Raw genomic sequence first — 14,335 nt, 5'->3', positions numbered from 1 at the left:
CCTTTAGGGAGGAACAAAGAAAAATAAAATAATGAAACCAATCACGTGCCTGGGTGTTCGACTCAAATCTTAACATATGAACTGCTTTCCTGAAATACTTCCAATAATCCAGCTCTGTTTTTTGACAACAACACAAGATTAACATTTTGCCTCTGGTTACATGTGTGATTATTGGTTTTTATTTAATTCTTGACCCACTATAACTTAAAAAGAATGACTTTTTGAATTGAAGACAAGGATCTTGACCAATGAATGAGGGGGAGAGGCGGGTTCTTATTTTAAAACGTTATTCCCATAGGGCTTTTGGTTCTCTTGTTTATGATGTACGCTAAATACTTGGGAAATATCTATTAAACATTATTTCAGCAAAAAAGCATGTGTTTTGCATGTTTTAAGCACTCAGCTGGATAACTGACATGTGGATTATGTGTGTTTTTTTATTTTTATCATAGATTTTTTTACATGTACAGTATTGGTCGCCATTGGCTTCTATCATATCATAAAGTTTTTTCTTTCCATTCTGCATGAAAATATTAAATTACAGATATTCTTGGCCACCACTACAAAGAACATAGGGTAAATAGCATAATATATATATATATATATATACATATATATATATATTGAACGCTGGCCCGGACACACACAGATGGACAACATAGTTTCACCCAACATACCGTTTATTTACAACTATTATTTACAAACAAGTCACGTGCACAAACCCCAGTGCCTCTTGCACCAATGCCCCAATTGTCCAGGCCACACAGTCCTGTGCCTCTTTTCCTCCTGGCCGCCTCCAGTTCTCACTCCAGCTCCGTCCTCTTCCACCCGACTTCCACTAATGACTGGAGGGAGGCGGCCCCTTTTATAGGAACCCGGATGGGCTCCAGCTGCTTCCTGGCAATCTCCCGCGGACACACCCCCGTGTGGCGGAAGTGCCGGCTGCGCACCCGAAAGCCGTCCGGGTGTCTACTGTTGTCTCCCCCCCGGCACTTCCTGGTGTGGCGGAAGTGCCGGGCTCCCGGGATAATAAGGCACTGGGGCACCGCCAGGGGGTGGCCACGGTCCCCTACAGGGCTGGGCTTCCAAGCCCTCTACCCGAGGCCTCCAGTATAACTAGGGACGGGCGCCCCCTTTCAGTCTGGAGGAGGCACAAGCCCTCCTCTCGTCCTCCTGGGTGTCCCGGCTGGGGCTACCACAATATATATATATATATATATATATACAGTATATACAAACCGGATTCCAAAAAAGTTGTGACACTAAACAAATTGTGAATCAAAACTGAATGCAATGATGTGGAGATGGCAAATGTCAATATTTTATTTGTAATAGAACGTAGCTGACAGATCAAACGTTTAATCCGAGTAAATGTATCATTTTAAAGGAAAAATATGTTGATTCAAAATTTCACGGTGTCAACAAATCCCAAAAAGTTGGGACAAGTAGCAATAAGAGGCTGGAAAAAGTAAATTTGAGCATAACGAAGAGCTGGAAGACCAATAAACACTAATTAGGTCAATTGGCAACATGATTGGGTATAAAAAGAGCTTCTCAGAGTGGCAGTGTCTCTCAGAAGCCAAGATGGGTAGAGGATCACCAATTCCCACAATGTTGAGCAGAAAGATAGTGGAGCAATATCAGAAAGGTGTTACCCAGCGAAAAATTGCAAAGACTTTGCATCTATCATCAAAAACTGTGCATAACATCATCCGAAGATTCAGAGAATCTGGAACAATCTCTGTGCGTAAGGGTCAAGGCCGTAAAACCATACTGGATGCCCGTGATCTCCGGGCCTTTAAACGACACTGCACCACAAACAGGAATGCTACTGTAAAGGAAATCACAGAATGGGCTCAGGAATACTTCCAGAAACCATTGTCAGTGAACACAATCCACCGTGCCATCCGGCGTTGCCAGCTGAAACTCTACAGTGCAAAGAAGAAGCCATTTCTAAGCAAGATCCACAAGCTCAGGCGTTGTCACTGGGCCAGGGATCATTTAAAATGGAGTGTGGCAAAATGGAAGACTGTTCTGTGGTCAGACGAGTCACGATTCGAAGTTCTTTTTGGAAATCTGGGACGCCATGTCATCCGGACCAAAGAGGACAAGGACAACCCAAGTTGTTATCAACGCTCAGTTCAGAAGCCTGCATCTCTGATGGTATGGGGTTGCATGAGTGCGTGTGGCATGGGCAGCTTGCATGTCTGGAAAGGCACCATCAATGCAGAAAAATATATTCAGGTTCTAGAACAACATATGCTCCCATCCAGACGTCATCTCTTTCAGGGAAGACCCTGCATTTTTCAACAAGATAATGCCAGACCACATTCTGCATCAATCACAACATCATGGCTGCGTGGGAGAAGGATCCGGGTACTGAAATGGCCAGTCTGCAGTCCAGATCTTTCACCTATAGAGAACATTTGGCGCATCATAAAGAGGAAGGTGCGACAAAGAAGGCCCAAGACGATTGAACAGTTAGAGGCCTGTATTAGACAAGAATGGGAGAGCATTCCTATTTCTAAACTTGAGAAACTGGTCTCCTCGGTCCCCAGACGTCTGTTGAGTGTTGTAAGAAGGGGAGATGCCACACAGTGGGGAAAATGGCCTTGTCCCAACTTTTTTGGGATTTGTTGACACCATGAAATTCTGAATCAACATATTTTTCCCTTAAAATGATACATTTTCTCAGTTTAAACTTTTGTTCCGTGATTTATGTTCTATTCTGAATAAAATATTAGAAGTTGGCACCTCCACATCATTGCATTCAGTTTTTATTCACGATTTGTATAGTGTCCCAACTTTTTTGGAATCCGGTTTGTAGATATATATACTGTATACTGTATATATATATACTAGTAAATACCAAGCAGAGCGAGAAGTAGTGTGTTAAAGAAGTTATGAAAATGAAAAGCAAACATTTTAAAAATAACGTAAGATGATTGTTAATGTAATTGTTTTGTCATTGATATTGAGTGTTGTTGTCATATCTATCTATTTATATATATTATATATATATATATATATATATATCTGTATATATATATATATATATATATATATATATATATATATATATATATATATATATAGCAAAATACCTCGATTGGCAGCGAGAAGTAAAAGAAAAGGAAACATTTTAATAATAACGTAACATGATTGACAATGTAATTGTTTTGTCATTGTCATGAGTGTTGCTGGCATATATATATAAATATATATATATATATATATATATACATCTATACACATATATATACACAGTTATATATATATATACATATACACACATACATATATATACATACTGTATATACACATATACATATCTACATATATACTGTATATACACATTTATATATACAAATCTACATATATATATCCACATATATATATATATTAGGAGTTGGACTCGATTCAAAAAATTAATCCAATTAATTAGAGGCTGTGTAAGAATTAATCTTGATTAATCGTATGTAATCGCACACGTAAATTTGCCCCAAATCGCAAATGGTTTTTTTTTTAATTTAAAAGTGTTTTAGTGGGCTTACAGAATCAAATAATAGACATGGACATGAATATTGTAAACTGAAGCTGTTTTAATTTCTGAAAAAAAAAGCCTTTAAACTGCATTTGAATTCAAAACAGAAACAAAAATATCATCCCTGGTTAAAATTGGGCAGACTTAAAAATAAAGTGGTAGTTTAAGTACTTTAAGTAGATTTTCAGAATAGTATTGTCTTTAAATAATAATAACCAAAATTTCAACATAAAGTGCAGTTTTTCTTCTGAAAAAAATAAGTCAGAAACATAAAAGGTAATTTGACCAACTTAATCTTTAAACTCTGAGTAACATTAGCCAAAATTATTTTGTACATTAGGCTAAAACAGTGTGATCATTGAACATTTTGTAATTAGATGTAATTAGAATTACTAACGGTCACGGAAGTCCAATGATCCCCAGTAAGAGCCACAAAGTCCGCTTTCTGTAATGCATCTAATTTTGCTTGCTTTTCATTGTGCACAAAACCATGCTTTTATCAAGGCTTCGGGAAGTCGAAATGATCAGTCGTAGGAACGCTTTATTCCGACTCTAACATTTTTGTAGCTGTGATGTGTGCATCAGTGTAATGGATGTACCAGGAAATGATGCATTGACAAAAGTTCCCGTTTGCTTGGAATTGAAAGTGTGATTAAATGCGTTATTTTTTCAACGCCCAAACCAAGGAGATTATGAATCAGAGCGCGTACATACATGCATCGAAGCTTCTCAGCTGTGCTTGTGCTAATAAAGGGGTAAACATTTTAAAAATAACATTTTAAAAATAACATGATTGTCAATATACAGTAATTGTTTTGTGAGTGTTATTGAATGTTGCTGTCATCAAGGATTTGATTATCATTATTTCTTTCAATCAGGGTCGTATTTGTACGATGTGTTGTGTTCAAGTTACATTCCGTGTTTGTCAATCGTTGTAAAGATGACAGGTTTCATTCATCAATTCGTTTCTTACTGCATCAATAAACAGCTCGTCTTCTTCTTTATCTGAGACCTGACACACTGCATGCACGGGTTTTTTTTACACTGTCTTCCTTTAGCGGACATTGACTTTTTCCACCGTGTGCTTTGTTTCCACAGTAGCTGCATTTATGAATATGCTTATCAGACGCTTCATATTTTTGCTGCCTTTTCAACTGTGTAATTCGGTTTTGTTCAGCGCTTTGGAACTGTTGCTTTTATCTGTGCACTCGTCAGTTCACGTGAGCCACTCGGTGTACTTGCATCGAAGGTTCCCAGCTGTGCTGGTGCCATCTCGTGCTATGTCCATAGCTTTATTTAATGTTACCTTAGTCCTGGCACTTAAAACTTTCTCTCGCAGTTTCGCTGAGTTTGTGTCAAACACCACCCTGACCATCTCATCTTCCTCTCCATAAACACAGTCCTTCACCCGTGAATATTTACCCGTGGCAGTTTGCTATTGGATTGCCGCTGACGGACGGCCTTCTATGGGCAGGCACTAAATTACAAACGCCAGCGGCAGCCTGTCTATGAACTTAATTTAAAGTGTAGGTTTACATCGTGCTTTGTTTCCGAAGTAGCAGAACTCGCTTCTTATTGTTTCGCTGCCTTCTCAATTATATAATGCATGTTTTCTTCAGCACTTTTTTGAGGTCTTCCTGGTTTTCTATGTACTGCGTGATTACGTGGGAGGCGTGATGATGTCACACGAAACTCCGCCCCCACGGCGTTGAAGCTCATCTCCATTACAGTAAATGGAGAAAAACTGCTTCCAGTTATGACCATTACGCGTAGAATTTCGATATAAAACCTGCCCAACTTTTGTAAGGAAGCTGTAAGGAATCAACCTGCCAAATTTCAGCCTTCCACCCACACGGGAAGTTGGAGAATTAGTGATGAGTCAGTGAGTGAGTGAGTGAGTGAGTGAGTGAGGGCTTTGCCTTTTATTAGTATAGATAAGGAGTATTTTAGTTTTTGATTTTTAATAAATTTGCCAAGCTTTCTGTAAACACATTTACACTTTGCTATTATAGGATATTGAGTGTAGATTCATGGGCAAAAAAGGCAAATGCATCCATTTCAAATGAAATCTACAGCATAATAAAGTGTTCAGAAAGTGAATGGGTCTGAATACTTTCTGATCCACTGTAGATCTGAACTTTCACAGACCCTCCAGAACTAACAACAATGCAATGCTGACATCACCTGAATTTTCCGTCCTTATTTTAGCCATCACATGCCTGTTTAGATTGGGGGTTTGGTGAATTGCTGATATTACGTCAGCCCCTGCTGTGTGTCTGTGTGTGTGTCCACCGGTGATGGACTGCTGCCCTGTCCAGATGTTATTGCTGCCTTCGGCTGGACTCTTGCTGGGATTGGCTCCAGCTTCCCTAAGACCCTGCCCTGGATACGTGGCTTGGGAAGATGGATTGATGGATGATGTTGCAAAATGCTATTAATATGTAATTTGTCTGCTTTACTAACACTTGTCTTTACATTCTAGTCAGACTGTTATTTTTGATTATGACTCATTGTTGCAAAAATATGTAATAAACCAAACTGTGATATCTGTTAATTTCATGAAGTAAATAAACACAAATTAAAAATGTTCCAAATTTCAGAGCAGCTTACAAAGGCCCCTGAACGTCACGCCTGACTTGTTTTTTTTAATGGGTGAAATCACTAAGCTAAACAAAAATGCTTCCTCTTTCTCAGGGATTTGCCACCTATTCCCTACCTTCCCTACACCCAGCTTGGGCATTTAAAATAGTGTCCCAGTAGATGTGGCATCCTAGTACAGTATTGAGATAACACTCTTAAAATGCTTCTTTGTGCCTACCAATTTGCTTTGAATAAGAGATTTTTTTGCTGGGTTTTGCACCTCTGGCTTCAATTTCCAACGCATCATTTTTAGAACTTTGACAATCAACATTTATACACATACCACCTCTGTAAAAATGGTGGTGTACTGGTCACATAGAATACTAGAGAGCAGTGGTCAGTATTTCAGTACCATGAGACAAATCCTGCAGAGAGTGCCAAATAGAAAAAGAACTGAAGTTTAAGGCATTTTCAAAAAGGCACAAGAGCCACTGCAGTGGCGTGGACAGCACAGGGATTTGAAAAGTGCATCCCATGGTTTAATGGGAAACTCTGTAACTGGCCCAGTGTGTATGGAGGTGCCCTGAGTTGAACTGGCACCCCGTCACCAGCCTGCATCCATGTGCCTGGATTGGCTCCATTTGCTAAAATCTTCAGTTGAAAAAGTGGGTTGAAAATGGATGAATGGATGGATCAGCTCAATGTGTTTTTCTTACAGACACGAGTAGCGTGGACCCCAAGCAGTCAGGTGGTGGGCAAGCTAAGCAACATCATGAAGGCAGTACAAATCCTCAGATGCCCACTTCACTGTTAATGAGAAAGCAAAAGCACAGCATGCAATGAGGCCAAAATGACATCACATCAGCTGTCTGGCAGCCAGAAACTGGAACTGATGTAAGATTTAATCAGGAGGTGAAGGCTTCTGTTGTTTTTGATACAAGACCGTTATTATCAGAGGGCACCTGCAACGTCTTTACCATACTGTCTCTCTATCTGTCAATCACATAGACAAGCAGACAGAGAGATGGGCAGGTGAATGGACAGACAGACAGACAGATAGATAGATAGATAGATAGATAGATAGATAGATAGATAGATAGATAGATAGATAGATAGATAGATAGATAGATAGATAGATAGATAGATAGAACGGCAAAAACTTTGCAAATGCTCTATTATTTTAATGGCCTGATATAAAAAGCAACAAAAAGAGTCTGGTGTTGTCACCTATAAATCCAGATTAAATCTTACATCAGTTGCAGTTTCTAACCTCCAGACAGCTGATGTGATGTCATTTTGGCTTCTTGTGTGCTGTGCTTTTGCTTTTTCATTAAGTAGGCACCTGAGGATTCAGTGCAGAATCCACCTCTGCTGCCCTCGGCATGGTGCTTAGCTTGCCAACCTGGCTGCTGCTGGTCCATTTGGGACCCTCTCTACTCCTCTGCTTAGGGAAAATGCATTCAGCTCTGGCATCTGTTGATTCATTTTTTAACCCAATTATCCAGTTTAGTGTTTAAGCAAGTGGAGCCAATCCAGGCATGTGGATGCAGATATAAAAGGCACTATATAATAGTTCTATCTATCTATCTATCTATCTATCTATCTATCTATCTATCTATCTATCTATCTATCTATCTATCTATCTATCTATCTATCTATCTATCTATCTATATTATATAGTGCCTTTCCATCTATCTATCTATCTATCTATCTATCTATCTATCTATCTATCTATTATATAGTGCCTTTCACATCTATCTATCATGGCACATTTTGTGTGTTGATTCAGACATGCAGGTTAGATTTTTCCATACATGTCACACAACTACTACCGCTACAAAACTGACTTTGTGATGCTTGCAGACTAGTGGAAAGTTCCAGAATCCCTCCAATCTCAGACACCAAGCTAATTGCTTCTTAATTCTGCATCCCCCTCCAGATGCAAATGCCCAGATGTTTGAGAGCTCAACCGGAAATCTCTTTGAACTGGAGTGGGGTGGCTTGGTGGAAGCCTCATCTTATTTTTGTGCTTGTTTGAAAGGCAAATGGTGATTCTGAGCTCCCTTTACCACAAGGAGCAGGAGGGCTGGAATGTCCCTCAGCTGCCAGCAGCTTAAGTTTACGATCGCCCCGTGGGACAAAGCAACAGAGCGTCAGGCTTGGAAATGCACTGCGCGCTGCCCCGGAGCGGCTTCACCTGGATTGAGGTCTGTGTTAGAGAGGCACGAGAGGCCAACTTGTATGTACATGCAGACCTAGTAGCTGTCCAGCTGCACGGTTCCTCTCTGCACAATAGACTGCAAGTTAGTGAACAACGAGAGAATTAAAACAAAAGTAAGACATCAGCAAAAGCTGCTATAAGAGAAACAGAGAAAGAGGGAAAAAGAAGAAATTAGTGCAATAAAAACAAGTCGGCAAAGTGGGAAAAGGTAACTTCAGAGTGGATATCAAAGCTGCCCTTACCTTGTGCAGACGAGGTGGGGCTGAACTGAAGGCTTCTTCTCCGTGTGCTCTTGTTCCCCTCAAGTGTCTTAAGCCGCTTCCCTTACAGCTGCATTCTGGAATCTCAAGTAAAACAAAGCAGGGCACAAATACAAAATGCGAGGGAGGGAGGGAGGGAGAAAACAGAGGGAGGGAAGGAATGAGTGGAGGAGAGAGCGGGACGCGGCCACCACTTCACTTCCAGTCTCATGTAAATGAGTCCACAATAAAAAAAAAAAAAGAATACAGCCAATCATAAATAAGCACCCAGCATACTTCAACTACCTTGTGTTGGCTGCTTTTTGGTAAATTGGTGAGGCTGGGTGCTATATAAAAAAGAGAGCTAAGCAGCATCATCCAGAATCCTTTCTTATTTTGGCTGGCGCTTAATGGAAAGTGCATCTCTGATGCCAAGATGCTCCCTGAAACAAGCAAGAAACGGCAAGGCAGTGGAAACAGTGATTGGTGATTATTAAGGGAACATTCGATGAGCTGATTTCTGAACATCAACTCAAAAAACAGGCATTTGTGGCTAAGGTGCTAAATGGAGAAATCTCCAAATTTAAATCAAATTTCAATCTCCGCCCTTTGACAAGTTTTATTTTAAATCCTGCAAGGTGTCCATTCACCCTCCTCGTATGGACAAACCAGCAGGTTAAAAGGTCATTTTTGGAAGCACTTCCTTATCCAAGTTTACGGATTCAGAATTGCCCTTTTTGTACCTTCAAACCCCTTTACTTTCACTTCTCTGGTTTTTGACTTAGCTTGAATTTTTCACTTTGATTTTTGTCTTGCGATATGGCCTTGGTAGCAGTACGGCTTATTTTTTGATTTTACCTTTTTTTAGATGTCGCCATGGATCTTTTCCTGTCAGGCAGACACTTGACATGAGAAGGCCCCGAGGTAGCCTTAACCTTAACACATGTTACATCATAAGCTTTCAGTTAAGACCATGATCAAGGTGCAAAGCAAGTTTTTGCCTGACACGTGAACACCCTCCATCCATCCATCCATTACCCAACCCTCCATATCCTAACTTCAGGGTCACGGGGGTCTGCTGGAGCCAATCCCAGCCAACACAGGGCGCAAGGCAGGGAATAAACCCCGGGCAGGGCGCCAGCCCACTGCAGGGCACACACACACACCCACACACCAAGCACACACTAGGGACAATTTAGGATGGCCAATGCACCTAACCTGCATGTCTTTGGACTGTGGGAGGAAACCCACACAGACACGGGGAGACCCGGGAAGCGACCCTGGGTCTCCTAACTATCCACTGTGCCACCGTGCCACATGAACACCCTTAGAATGTTATATAGAGAGTACATTGCATGCTGTGTGTTTTTGCATTTTTATTTAATGTTACATCTTATATATAAAAGTCTGTGCGTGGAAGTGTGTCTGTGAGAGGCGGAGTCAAAGTAAGGGCTCCGCCTCCAAGGAAACAGAAAACTCGCTTAGCTGCTAATAACACAAGCGAGGCCACAGTAAGTCTGCAAAACGAAATCTTGGAAGAAAGACAAAGTCACTTAGCAGGTAACATCAGCATTACAGCATCCCTTTTACTTTTACTCCTGCCGCTAATTCACAAGCGCTGTGAACACGACGGCAAAATGAATCCTCCTAGGAGAGAAACGCCCAGCGGAGTTCCTTTCAATTAGATAGATAGATAGATAGATAGATAGATAGATAGATAGATAGATAGATACTTTATTAATCCCAAGGGGAAATTCAATTACCTGACATCTCTACATTTCTGTTTTTTTCTGATGATTTCTATAGTTTGTACGACCCCAGGCTTTTTACAGCACAGGCTTGCACAGCTAGTTATGGTATATTAATATGTTACATTATAGCATTGTGACAAGCCACATCACAGATAGACATGTAACTATTTATAGATTTATTTTCTCTTTGCAAATATTGTAGTTAGAAGGCACTTACCTTTGCTATATGAGGGAGTGCAGGAAGGCTCTGGAAAGAATAGGCGATTGAGTTAAACAAGGCACATGCTTCAGGTTGAGTGGACCTCTAGGTATGTGGGGATCCTGGAAGGCCTACAGTGCCACACATACCTCAGAGATAAAAGTACTGCCATCCCAGTGTTAGTCCATATCTGCGAAGTAAAAGCCAGCCATTTGAGTAAGTGTTAGAAGACTCGTGAAAGGAATGCAGGAGTACTTACTGAACAGAGAAAGAGGGCTGTTGAAGTTTGACCGGCTATAAGCACACACACACACACACACACATGCTTGTGAGTTTGAAGTCAATTGTGTATCACGTTCCAGTCGGAGTTGGCGTCATTCATAGCTGATGCCGCCACATTCTTCCTGATTAGAGGGACGAGATTGGCGTCAGTGGGGATTGGTCTCAAAATCTCCAGAGCTATATAAAGCCAGACAGCCAATGCTAATGTTTTTTGTCGTTGGGCATCAAAATCATCTGAACTAGCGGTGGGAGAGAAGGAAATGTGTGTGATTCTCGTTGCAAGTCCCCTAGAGGAGACAGCAGGTGAGCTCACCGTTAGGGTACTTTTCTTTTTGTATATTAGGGGGCTTTGCCCCCTGCTCACTTCGCTCGCCAACCACCCCCCGGCCTGCGCTATGCGCCAGCCACTTGACATCTCTGCCGCTCACGTGTATGGATTTCACTTTCACCAAACGACAACTCTTTTAATTCTTGCGGATACGCCTCTTCATTTGGAAGAAACACTACTTTTCCCTGATGGCAACACGAATTAGATGATCTACAAGTCTCCGACTTAAAGTTTAAAGCCAAACAATATATTCAATCTCTTTCCACTGTATTATTACCGAGTAATAATTTCCATTTGTTTGCGCTAATGCGAGCTTTACTATCATTTTTTTGAGACTTTTGAATTCTAGTACTTTCTTTATCTCTAACCTGCTCTGTGTGTGTATCACGCCAACATTTTTGAGTTTTACTTTTGATGTTCTACTTTGTCATCTACTCTTTGCCTTTTATTTCCGTTGTGTAAATCTCTTGGCACAAAGTCTCGTCTTGCGGGACATGAAACAATCTCTCTGAGAAAGTCACGTCTCGTTCCAGGATTTTTTTATTATAATAGAGAGATATTATTTTTTATTTTTATTATCTTTTCCTTGCCCAACATTTTAAAAGAGTAGAAGAAAAGGGACCGCATTATTGTTTTTTTTTTTCACTTTTTTTGCCTTTGTTTGGTTTCTGTCATCTCTGTCTAACATTTGATGACATGACACTTTTTATTCTTGATTTTTGGCACTTTTAAATGAAGAACGGCTGTTTTAACAACTTATTGTTCTCTGTGACTCTATCCTCTCACCTACTGGTCCAGTCGGGTACAACTCCAGATAACCAAGAAAGAGGAACGTGCCAGGTTCCAAAGGCACGGGGCATCACAACCACATGTTTTTGTTCTATGAGCCCGTGATGATTCATTTTTCACTGTAAACGCACTCACTGGCCGGTAGCGAAGCTCTTTCCCAAACAAGGTGCTGGCCCAAGATAACATGAATAAAGTGAACCCTCGGAAAGCACTACATTCCCGACAAGCTGTAGGCCGGCTTCATTTTTTGTGGCTGATGTATTCCAAGAAGGTCACAACATGGTGCTTGTGGGGTTTGTTTTGAGTATTTGCTTTGCAGTCATGCGGGTCCTCAGTCTGTCTTCAGAGGCAGTTACTAAGCTACAGCATGGTGGGGATGCTTAGCTATCGGGTCAGATTTCCAGTAGCCCAATGCCTTTATTTTGTTTCATTGTTTCACAATCACCAAGTCCACCACATTTAAAAATGAGCTGTTGCAGAAAACGATGGCTGCACGTCATTGGGCGTGAGCTACAATGCTGATTTAGTCTTGCCATTTTAGCACAATACAGAGCTGCTGAGACGTAGACGTCCATAGGAACAGCAGTGATCTGGTGCATCCTGGCTAAAGGAAGTAAGGCAGTCCTTTTAGCTCAAGATAAAAAGAGGTGTCAAGGTGAGGTTGTTATACATCCTAAACATGGCACTGGTGAGTGGTAAATATATTGTATGTTGATTAGCACATGGAAGTAACCATTTCATTGGACTCTGTACACATCACAATAAGGCCATATAAACCTAGAGACCCTATTGTTACGATGTGGAGTCTTCCAGATGGTGTTAGGCCTCCTAAAGTTGCTACTCAAGCAAGCCGAGATCCTCACCTTATCCTACCTAGTCTCCCAATACCACCTGCTGGCTTTAGTTAAAGCAGACCCAGAATGGGGAGGTGACAAAACAAAAAGAAATATACACAAATATAAAAAAGCCCAACAAGAGGTAGGGTGACCATAAACCCTCAGCTTATATAAAATAGGCAAACAGAAAATGTTTAAGAATAAAGAATTTATTCAAACATAAAAAATACAAAAAAAAAACAAAGAAGAGGCACAGAAGAAGTCTCTAAAGGCAATCCTAAGTAAATAAGTGTCCAAAACAGAATCCTAAAGACAGAGCAGATATTATCAGAAAACCCAACCACAATAAATACTCACAAACCCCATAGTAAATGAATGATCCCCTGCTCCTGAGCCTTCTCCACTTAGTTAAATAGCCAGAGGGAGGGCTCAAGAGCAGTGAAGTAAGGGTGGCCCCACCTCCTGGGGCTCCGCCCACAAAGAACAGGGAGTAGCAGAACATTATTATAGAATTACAAATGAATTACAATAGAAATCACATAAAGACAAGAAAATGAATAACTCAGAATTAACCAAAACAACAATAAAACATGAAATACACCTAAAGGCACAGTGATACATGACACCTATAATCACAGATGGGTTTTTTAAACTGCAATCTGAAAAAAAAAAAAAGAACCAATCATGAGGTTGTGACACAAATACTCAAAAGGCATACAGAACAAAATCAGACCATTCTTCATGATTTCTTTCATACAGAATTGCTAAGCCTTTTTATGTTCTTTTAATTTTGTCATAAACAGGGAGTTCCAAAAAGCACTTCCAAAAATGCACGCCAGAGGGGGCTATACCACCAAACCCCAGCTGGATAAATGGGCAAACACGGAAACTTTTTAAAAGTAAAAACATTTTATTGCCACAAAAATGCACCACACAAAGTTCTCAATGAACACAAAAAGCATAAAGGGGTTGCCTATAACCATACGGCAATCCGATGCAAACAACGTCCAAAAATAAAATGTCAAGGTGAAGTTAAAAAGCAGAGCAGAAGGTCAAAAAAATCCAATAAATCATAATAAGCACAAGGTACTGCAAAAAAAACGCAGCGCTCACCACAACTCCCTAGCGCATTCAAATGATTTATGGGGTGGAGGGCAGTGCCTGGCGATGATTAGCAGGTGGCCCCACCTATTTGGTGACCACCCACAAAACACATGGAACATAACGCAGGCAACTTACATACTTACTGTGGCGGACGCCCGGGGCCCATACTCGGCCGGGATGCCCCTCTGGCACTGAGTCTAGGGGAATGGCCATGGGAGGCCACTTACTTCCCCCGAACATTTGGTGGCAACCACCCCCCCCCCGGGTTGCATCGGGGTCACAATCGTGGATCACCAGAGCTCATCCCTGTTGGGGTCCGTGGCCACCGTCAGGGGGAGCTGCACGGCCTCCTGAGCCCATGTGGGCTTTAACGCAGCCACACCCGGAAGTGCAGCCTGAATTAGGTCAGTTATCACCTGGAACACTTCTGGGTGGTCTACAAGAAGAGCCAGCAGCCACTAC

The 14,335-nt window shown here is 41.1% G+C and overlaps 1 protein-coding gene across 1 annotated transcript in view; it reads right to left on the bottom strand.

Annotated features, from left to right (window-relative positions):
• The window catches only part of c1qtnf1 (C1q and TNF related 1), a 29,620-nt gene extending 20,899 nt beyond the window's left edge, over window positions 1-8,721 (bottom strand). Inside the window, exon 1 of the mRNA XM_039740243.1 lies at window positions 8,588-8,721. The gene's annotated coding sequence lies outside the window, so the exon portion shown is untranslated. The remainder of the gene's footprint in view (window positions 1-8,587) is intronic.
• Window positions 8,722-14,335: the final 5,614 nt, after the last annotated feature.

This window comes from Polypterus senegalus, chromosome 17, assembly GCF_016835505.1.
Source record: "Polypterus senegalus isolate Bchr_013 chromosome 17, ASM1683550v1, whole genome shotgun sequence".
Classification (NCBI taxonomy): Eukaryota; Metazoa; Chordata; class Cladistia; order Polypteriformes; family Polypteridae; genus Polypterus; species Polypterus senegalus.
Note: the sequence above shows the minus strand (reverse complement) of the source record. Positions and strands in the feature narration are given on the sequence as shown.